This window comes from Notamacropus eugenii, chromosome 1 (genome assembly GCF_028372415.1).
Source record: "Notamacropus eugenii isolate mMacEug1 chromosome 1, mMacEug1.pri_v2, whole genome shotgun sequence".
In the NCBI taxonomy this organism is placed as follows: domain Eukaryota; kingdom Metazoa; phylum Chordata; class Mammalia; order Diprotodontia; family Macropodidae; genus Notamacropus; species Notamacropus eugenii.
Genome location: NC_092872.1, coordinates 582578557 through 582589662, shown reverse-complemented (window position 1 = coordinate 582589662; position 11106 = coordinate 582578557).

Below are 11106 nucleotides of genomic sequence, written 5' to 3'. Positions count from 1 at the left end.
TCTACAAACCACTTGGACAGAAGATATAGATGTATATGTTGGAAAAATCTGACACCGAAGCATGATACACTGTATTCCTCATGGTGGGCTTCCATTATACAGACGCATGCTGGAGCTCTCTCTCCAGAAAAGAACAGTTAATATTCTCTTTATTACTGTAATGATGGACATGTATTACACAAGACAGAGCAAGCAATAAGTATTATTCTATATATGATTTGTACCAATAAGGAAGAATTGGTTGGTGGGGTCATGTGATGAGGACCTTGGGGAGAAGTAAGTAACCACCTCATTTTCGGATCTATGATTAAGAGGAGAAAAGTAGGAGAAATCCTATGCGACTTAGATTTTGGGAAGACCAGATTTTAGAGCACTCAGAGAAAGGCAGAATCTCCTGGATTAAGTTTCTACAGATATCAGCCCAGGAGAGATGGGAAACTCTTAAGAATGAATTTTGGAATACAGGAAGAGAAATAATTTGGACAAAAAAAACAATAGCCCAATAAAGATTTACAGGTACGTATTAACCAATTTAGATTTTAAGATATGTTGGGAAGGTGGAAATAAGAGTATTTATTGCTACAGTTGGGGGAAAGGAGGACAACTGGAGGAAATAATCACACTATGTAGAAAAACCGAAGAGAGATGAAGAAGTTACATAATTTATATTTGACTTTTATACTACTGTCAGAAGAATCACAGTCAATAGCTATTTCATAAACACCTATCCAGGCACTGTGGTAAATACTGGGATAGAAATACAAAAATAAAGACAGTGCCTGTCTGCCTTCAAAGAGCTTAAAATTTTACAAGAGATGATAATATACAAAAGAAAGCTAAAAGAAAGGGAGAGGATGGTGGGATGTGGCACATGAAAAGAAGTCCAAAATGAGTGCTGCTAGGTGGGAGGTAAGGAGATATCTGAGATGTCTCTCAGGGGTTTCCTTTCCTAAAATGGATGTTATCTTCCATGTATAGAGTTCTATCTGTCTTCCTCTTTGCCTCTTGACCTCCTTGGTAAGACTGCCTCAGATGCCATCTTCTGAAAGGTTATCTGCCTTTCCTGACATCCCATTCCAAACTTTACCCTCTTTCTACTCTGTATACATTTTTTCTGTATCTGTTATATTGTCTCCCCAATTAATATGTAGGCTCCTTGAAGGCAGGTATTGTTTTTGTGTTTTTCTTTCTCTTTGTACCTTCAGTGTTAAGGAATAGTGCCTACCTCATATTGCAGTTTAAGAAATTGTTGTTGATCAAATGATTGACAGAACAAAAAATGTCCAAAAGGGAGTTGATTTTTTTTACCCAGATCAGTGATTTCATTGTTGTGGGGGAATTCCAATGTTAAAAGTCTCCAGCAGTGTTTACTGGAAACAGTTGTATATCCATTTATTGATAAGTGTTTATTACATATTATCTTTGTAAATGTTTCTGGGGAACATATGGGCTAATGGACTTCTCCCAGGTCACACAGCCAGTATGTAATAGAGAGCAGTTCTTGACCTGAGGCATTTCTAACTCTGAAGTAAATCCTCAGTGCACTATGCCATACTGCCTCTCTGGGACTTGATAACCAGACCTAAAATTAAAGATATGATATCACCTAGGAGCCCTGAAAAAGTTTAGGTCACCTGACTCAGATGTACTATCTTAGAAGTACTGAAAGAATTGGCAGATGTGATTGCTTCGTGAAGCCAGATGAGGAATTTTGGAAAAATAATGTACAACAGTACATGTCCTATTGGAGAAGACAAAATGTCCTGAGTTTTTAAAAAGCAGATAAATGGAGTCTGCAAATTTAATGTAATGGTGAGTTTTGTTGTTTTCCTTTCTTTTTTACACTAAAATCATTTCTTGCAACTCCTCCACTTGCTTTTCACAAAGAAACATTTAAGCAAGTCCAATACAGAAACAGCAATCGACAGCATGTGCAGCATTCCACATCTATAAATACCTACGTCTTTCTTGAAAGCAGAGTGCAATGATTCATCACCAGTTCTTCTGGTCCAGGACTGCTGTTGTAATTTATCTGCATTCAAATGCCTTTTACAGTGCTGATTACATCAAAGGGCAGAATAGCATAGGATCTTCTGAAATATGCCCAAAAGTCTGGTTAACAATCTGCACATGAAAAACCACATAATAAAGAAAGTGTATTGCTCAAATGATGACATTCAATTGGACTTATAGTCTACCGAGTTGGTCCAAGGGTTTACATATGTAGGATAAGCAGTGGGGGTGGAATGAAAGTTGACTAGGTAGAGGAAAATAATAATTAGATTTACATTTAGGAAGTTGTTCAGTGCTTTCTATGATTTTAAGTTGGTCCCACACTAACGTTTATTCTCTCAACATCAACATTCTCCTGCTGTTATATTTCATTGAAAGTATTGAAAAAAGTATGTTCCCAGACTTCCAAAAGCCAAGATGGTGGAATGTGAATTAAATCACTCTCTTCTTTATTGACCTCTGAAAATTCAGATAGTACTGCCCCAGGAAAAAATCCTAGATCAGCTGAGCCAGCAGAAAGAAGGGATGTAGAAGCCTTGCAGCCCAGGAAGCTTGGAGGATTAGTGGGAAAAAACCCCTTGCACTAAGTTGGAGGGGGAGCATTACAGGACAGGTGGTGTTTCAGTAAGCCAGTGATAAGCCCCACCTCAGCAAACCAATGGGAGATTTTGAGCCCCAGGGTGTTGGAGGAGGTAAGTGTCAACAGTAGGACCCCCAAGTGCCTCAGCACAGCCTAGGGAATAGGTGGACACCAGCTCAGAAAACCACTACATGCTCTGATGGGTAGGCATCCTTCAGCAGCCAAAACCCCTGATTCTTTAGAACAACTCCAGGAGGCACAGCTTCAGGCTGGCAAACATCTTCTAGCAGTCACACCTTCCATTGCTTTAAAGAAGTCCAGGTGAGCATTCATCCCCAGACTCCCCACCCGCACCCTAAGAGCTCCAGGGTTGCTAACCCCAGCTCAGCACCAGGTAAGCTGTCAGTCTCCTACAACCTCGAACTGCTAGCACCTGAGGCCCCAACACACAAAGCTAGTGACAGGGTCCCAGGATCCCAGCACAAGCAGCTTAGGTGATGGCCTCCTGTGCTCCAGTAGAAGAGCTCAACTCAAAATATCAGGAAATAGGCAAACACCATGAATAAAATGCAGAGACAGACAATGACCACAGACATTATGGAAACAGGGAAGAGCAAGGCACGAATTCAGAGCAGGACAAAATTGTCAGTACACCCACACCTGAACTGGATTCAAGCTCAAAAAGCCTTGGAAGAGCTCAAGAAAGATTGAAAAAATCAAATGAGAAATGTAGCAAAAAAAAATGGGGAAAGCATTGAGAGGTATGCAAAAGAGAGTCGATAGCTTGGAAAAGGAAGGACAAACATTCACTGTAGAAAAGATAATTTAAAAAATGCAATTGGCCAAATAGATATATTAAAAAACATAAACTGAAGAAAAGAACTTGAAAAGTAGAATTGGAAAGCAAAAGCAAAAATAGATCTAATCAAAAGAGATTAGAAAGAAAACTATATTCTGGTATAAGGCACCGTTGACAATGAAGAACTATCTTTACTAAACATATATTTACCTAGTAGTATAACATCCAAATTCTGAGAAGAGTTTAGGGATTTTCAGGAAGAAATAAACAGGAAAACAGTACTCATGGGAGACCTCAACTTCTCCCTCTCTGAACTTACTACATCTAACCTCAAAACAAACAAGAAAGAAGTTAAGGATTTGAATCGAATTTTAGAAAAGATCAATATGACAGACCTATGGAGAAAACTGAATCAAGATAGGAATTTACCTTTTTCTCAGGGTTACATGGCACACAAAAACTGACCATGTAAGAGGGCATAAAATCTCACGATCCAGTGGAGAAAGGCAGAGATATTAAATGTATCCTTTAGAGATCATGATGAAATAAAAAATATGTATAACAAAGAAGGATAGGATAGACTAAAAAATATGTATAACAAAGAAGGAAGGATAGACTAAAAATTAATTGGAAACAATAGTTGAAGCCTAATGAATGGGTGGGTAAGGGCCACAATAAATCATTGAAACTATCAATAACTTTATTCAAGAGAATGACAGTAATAAGACAACAACTTATGGGAAGCAGTGAAAACCATATGGTAAATTTCAAATCTCTGAATGCATACATTAATGAAATATTGAAAGAGGAGATCAATGAATTAGGCATGCAACTTGACATGCTAGAAAAAGAACAAATTAAAAATCTTCAGTTAAACGCCAAATTAGAAATGCTGAAAACCAAAAGATATTTCTAAAATTGAGATTAAACTATTGGACAAATAAATAAACCTGAGGTGGTTTATGAAAAAAATAAAATGGATAAACCTTTGGTTAATTTGATTTAAAAAAAAAAACAAATTACCACTATGAAAAATGAAAAGGGTGAATTCACCACCACTGAAGAGGAAATTAAAACCATAATTAGGAATTATTTTGCCCAATTATATGCCCATAAATTTGACAGTCTTAGTGAAATGAATGAATATTTACCAAAACATAAATTGTCCAGATTAACAAAAGTGTAAATAAAATATTTAAATAAACTCATCTCAGAAAAAAATTTGAACAAGCCATCACTGAACTCCTTATGGAAAAGTTCTCCAGGGCCAGAGGGATTTGCAAGCAACTTCTCTCAAACATTAAAAGAACAATTAATTCCAATACTATATAGATTATTTGGGAAAATTGGAGAAGAAAGAATCCTACCAAATTTTTTTATGATATAAACTGGGAAGAGCTAAAACAGAGAAAGACAATAGTTGCAAAAATTTTAAATATAAGCAAAAAGATTATAGCAGCTTATCACGACATTAATACACTTTGCTCAAGTAGGATTTATACCAGGAATGCAGAGCTGGTTCAGTATTCGGAAAACTATGAGGTTAATTGATCATATCAACAAAAAAGCCTAATAGAAACCATATGATTATCTGAATAAATGCAGAAAAAGGTTTTGACAAAATAGAACACCCACTGCCATTAAAAACATCAGAGAGCATATGAATAAATGGAGCCTTCCTTAAAATGATAAGTAACATCTATCTAAAAGCTTCAGGAAGCATTATATGTAATGAGAATAAGCTAGAGACATTTCCACAAAGAAGGGGGGGGGTGTGTGTGTGTGTGTGTGTGAAACAAGAATGTCCATTATCACCACTGTTGTTCAGTATGGTATTAGAAACCTTAGCTTTAGCAATAAGAGAAGAAAAAGAAATTGAAGGAATTAGCATTTGCAAAGAGGAAATTAAGTTATCACTCTTTGCCAATGATGTGACAATACACTTAGAGAAGCCTAGAGGATCAAATAAAAAAGTACTTGAAATAACAATTAAAAAAAAGCTTTAGCGGAGTTGCAGAATATAAAACCCAGAAAAGTCATGAGTATTTCTGCATATTACTAACAAAGCCCAAAAGCAAGAGACAGAGTAATTCCGTTAAAGTTGCTGTAAACATTATAACGTATTTGGAAGTCTTAACTGCCAAAAGCAATCCAATAACTATGTGAACACAATTAGAAAACATTTTTCACACAAATAATGTCAGATCTAAATAATTGGAAAAACATTATTCGCTCATGGGTAGGCCAAGCTAATATAATATAAATCAAATTAATTGACTATTCTACCTAAATTATTTGACTTATTTAGTGCCATATCAATCAAACTGCCACAAAAAAATGATTTTATAGAGGTAGAAAAAAATACCAAAATTCATCTGGAAAAACAAAAGGTCCAGAATATCAAGGGAATTAGTGAAAAGAAAGAATTAATGAAAAGAAACACTAGATAAGGAGGTCTAGTGATAGTGGATCTTAAATTGTGTTATATAGAAGCAGTCGTCAAAACGACTTGTAACTGGCCAAGAAATAGAGGAAAAGATCAGTGGGAATAGGTTAGGTACACAAGATGCTATAGTCAATGATCGAATGCTCGACAAACCCAAAGACCCCAGCTTCTGGAATAAGACCTCATCATTTGACAAAAACTGCTGAGAAAACTGGAAAGTAGGATGGCAGAAACTGGGCCTAGACCAGCATCTGACACCATATACCAAAATAAAGTCCAAATGGCTTGACAGTTTAGATGAAAATCCTGATACTACTAAAAAATTAAGGGAACAAATAGTTCATCTGACAAATTTATAGAGAATGGAGGAATTCATGACCAAACAAGAGATATTTGTTTTATGAGATGCAAAATGGATAATAAGATTACATGAAATTTAAAAGTTTTTGCACTAACAGTCAATGTAACCAAGATTAGGAAGGAAGCAGAAAACTGCAAAAGAATTCTTACAAATCGTGTCAGGTGTAAAGACCTCATTTCTCAAATATATAGAAAACTGAGTCAAATTTAAAAGAATACAAGTGATTCCCCAATTGATAAATTGTCAAAGGATATTAACAGGTAATTTTCTGAGGAACATATTAAAGCTATCTTTAGTCATGAAAAAATGCTCTAAATCCCTATTGGTTAGAGAGATGCAAATCAAAACAATTCTGAGGTACCACATCGCACTTATCAGATTAGCTAACATGACAAAACATGAAGATGATAAATGTTGGAGAAGATGTGGGAGAGTTGGAACACTGATTCATTGTTAGTGGAGGTGTGAGCTGGTCCAACCATTCTGGAGAGCAATTTGGAACTATTTCCAAAGGGCTACAAAAATGTACATAGCCTTTGACCCAGCAATATCACTTCTATGACTGCATCCCAAAGAAATCATAAAAATGGGAAAGGGTCCTACATGTACAAAAATATTTATAGCAGCTATCTTTGTGATGACCAAGAACTGGAAATCAAGGGGCTGCCCATCAATTGGGGAATGGCTGAATAAGTTGTGATATATGAATGTAATGGAATACTATTATGCTATAAGAAATGATGAACAGGAAGACTTCAGAGAGGACTCGAAGGACATATATGAACTAATGCTGAGTGAAAAGAGCAGAACTAGGGGTACTTTGTACATAGCAACAACCACAGTGTGAGAGAAATTTTCCTGGTAGAATTATTCCTTCACAGCAATGCAAGATCGTAAAAAGTTCCCAATGGACTCTTGAGGCAAAATGTCTTCCACATCCAGAGAAAAAGCTATGAAACTGAATCACAGAATAAAGCAGATCATTTTCTGTTATGTTATTTTATGTTTTGTTTTGATTTATGGTTTCTCCCATTCATTTTAATTCTTCTATGCAACATGATTATGGTAAAAATATATTTAATAAGAATGTACGTATAGAACCTATATAATATTGCATGTTGTCTTGGGGAGGGAGTGGGAAGGGAGGGAGAAAAGAGAGGGAGGGAGGGGGAAAATCTAAGACATATGGAAGTGATTGTAGAAAACTGAAGACAAATCATAATTTTTAAAAATATTTTAAATCATTCTTGATAAGAGAAATGCAAATCAAAACAACTCTGAGGTACCACATCACATCTAAAACAATTCCAAAGGATTCATGAAGGTAAATCCACATCCAGAGAAAGAACTATAGACTTGGAATGCAGAGGAAAGCAGACAATTTTTTTTTCTTTCTCATTTTCATTCCCATTCATTATAATTCTGCTATGCAACACAACTAATGTGAAAATGTGTTTAATAGGAATGCATGTATAGAGCCATATCATATTACATCCTGTCTTGTGAAGGGAGGGGACAGAGAAGGGGAGAAAATTTCAAAGTTATCGAGTGAATATTTAAAACAAAATAAATTAGTAAATTTTTATAAAAAGTAGAATTTGCTAAATGGAAATGGAGGTGCAAAAATTCACTGAAAAGAAGAACTCCTTAAAAGGTCAAATGGGCCCAATGGAGAAAGAAGTATAAAATTTAATAGAAGAAAATAATTCAATAAAAATTAGACTTGGGCAAGGGAAGCTAGTGACTCTATAAAATATCAAGAAGTTGTCAAACAGAAATGAATTAATAAAATGGACAAAAACATATCACATTGCTAAAACAACTGACCTAGAAAATACATCCAGGAGAGACTAGTTAGAAATGATTTGTGTACCAGAAAGCCATATTGGAAAAGTAAGAGGCTGGACAGCCTCTTTCAGGAAATCATCAAGGAAAAGTACCCTGAGCTCCTAGAATCATAAGGTAAAATACTTATTGAAAAAAAACCACTGAACACCTCTTGAAAGAGATTCCAAATTGAAAACGCCAAGGAATGTTGTAAGCCATTTCCAAAATTACTAGTTCAGAGAGAAAGTACTGCAAGCAGCTAGAAAAAATTAAATATCATGGAACCAGAGTCAGGATTATATAATAACCTGCAGCTTTTACGTTAAAAGATTGAAGGGCATGAAATATGATATTTCGTAAGGCAAAGGAGGTTGGATTACAACTAAGGATGCCCCGTCCATCAAAATTGAACATAATCTTTCAGAGAAGGAGAAGGACATTCAATGAAATGAGGGGCTTCCAAACCTTCCTGAGGAAAATACCAGAGCTTAACAGAAAATTGATCTTCAAACACCATACTCACGAGAGTAACCAGGAAGGAACAAAAACATGTTATTAATAAAAGGAAACTGTTTATATCCCTACAAGGGATGATGGCACTTATAGCTCTTGAGAACTGGATCATCATTATGACATTTAAAAGTGGTATACACAGACAGAGGACATGGGTACAAGTTGACTTTGATGTGATGATTAAAAAATTAAGTGGCAGAAAGGGATTGTATGGGGAGAAGCAGAAAGGAGAAGGCAGACAAGGGTTAACTACATCACATAAAAAGGTACAAAAACCTATTACAGTGGAGAGAAAGATGGGAGGGACAGGAGCATTTTTTAAACCTTTCTTCAGATTTGACTCAAAGAGGAAATAACATAATCGGTTAGGTATAAAAACTAAGTTACTGTATAGGAAGTAGGAGGGGTAAGGAGAACGGTAGCGGTTGGATTTTAAGGGGAGGAAGAAATAGTATGGGAAAAGGAAAAGAAAAGGGAGAGACTGATGGAAGGGAGGTCAAACTAAGGGAGGCAGTAGTCAAAGGAGAATTATAGTAAGGGGGGAAATAGAGCAAGGCGAGAGAAAAGCATAAAAGGAAAGGGGGGATAAGAATGGAGAGAAAGATACCATAATCATAACTGTGAATGTAAATGGGATGAACTCTCCCATAAAACAGAAGCAGATAGCAGAATGGATTAAAAATCATAATCCTATAATATATTGTTTACAAGAAACACATTTGAAGCCAAAGGATACACACAGAATGAAGTTAAAAGGCTGGAGCACACTATATTATGCTTCAGTTGAAGTTAAAACAAAAGCTGGAGTTGCAATCATGATCTCAGAGAAAGCAAAAGCAAAAATAGATCTAAATTAAAAGTGATAAGGAAGGAAACTACATCCTGCTAAAATGTTCCATAGACAATGAGTCATTACTAAACATATATGCACCAAGTTATATAGCATCCAGATCCTTAAAGGACAAGTTAAGGGAGTTAGAGTGGAAAAAATAGACAACAAAACTATACTAGTGTGGGACCTCAGCCTTTCCTTCTCAGAACTAGATAAATCTAACCACCACAGAAACAAGGAAGAAGTGAAGGAAATGAATAGAGTTTTTTAAAAAGTTAGATATGATTGACCACTGGAGAAAACTAAATGGAGATAGAAAGCAATACAACTTTTTTGGCAGTACATGGCACCTACACAAATATTGAACAGTTATTAGAGCATCAAAACCTCACAATCCAATACAGAAAGGCAGAAATGTTAAATGCATCTTTTTCAGAACGTGATGCAATAAAAATTACATGTAATAAAGGGTCAAGAAAAGATAGACTAAAAATTAAGTGGAAACTAGATAATCTAATCCTAAAGAATGAGGGGGTCAAACAACAAATGATAGAAACAATCACTTCATCCAAGAGAATGAAAATAATAAGACAACAGACCAAAATTTATGGGATGCAGCAAAAGCAGTTCTTTGGGAAAGTTTTATATCTCTGAATGCTCACATGAATAAAATAGAGAAAGAAAAGATCAATGAATTGGGCATGCAAATAAAAAGTAGAACAAATTAAAAAACCACAATTCAATACCAAATTAAAAATTCTGAAGACCAAAGGATAAATGAATAAAATTGAAATTAAAAAAAGTATTGAACTAATGAACAAAATTGAAAGCTGTTTTTTTGGGGGGGTGGGGGAAACAATAAAATATATTAATATTTGTTTAATTTGATTTAAAAAGAAAGAAAACTGATTTAACAGCATCAAAAATAAAAATAAGAATTTACCACCAATGAAGAGGAAATTTAAACAATAATTGGAGCTATTTTACCCCACTGTATGCCAATAAATTTGACAATCTTAGAGAAATGGATGTTTACAAAAATATATATTGCCCAGATTAACAGAAGAGAAAATAAAATACTTAACACCATTTCAGAAAAAGAAATTGAACAAACCATCAATGAACTTCCTAAGAACAAATCTCCAGATCCAGATGGATGTTCAAGTGAATTCTACGAAACGTTTAAAGAATCATTCATTGCAACACTATGTAACTATTTGAGAAAATAGGCGAAGAAGGAATTGTACCAAAGTCTTTTGATGATACAAGTATGGTTCTGATACCTGAACCAGGAAGAGCCAAAACAGAGAAAGAAAATTATAGATCCATTTTCGTAACGTATCTCCATGCAAAAATTTTAAATAAATATTAGCAAAGAGATTACAACTTCTCATAAGGATTATACACTTTGATGAAGTAGGATTTATACCAGGAATGCAGAGCTGGTTCAATATTAGGAAAGCAATCAGCATAAGTGACTATCAAAAACAAAACTAACAAATCATATGATTATCAGAATTGATGTAGAAAAAGCATTAGACAAAATACAGCACCCATTGCTATAAAAACATTAGAGCGCATAGCAATAAACGTAGGCTTCCTTAAAATGATAGGTAGCATCTATCAAAAGCCATGAGCAAGCATTATATGTGATGGGGATAAGCTAGAGTTATTTCCAGTAAGATCAACAGTCAAACAAGGATGTTCATTATCACCACTGTTATTCAATAGGGTA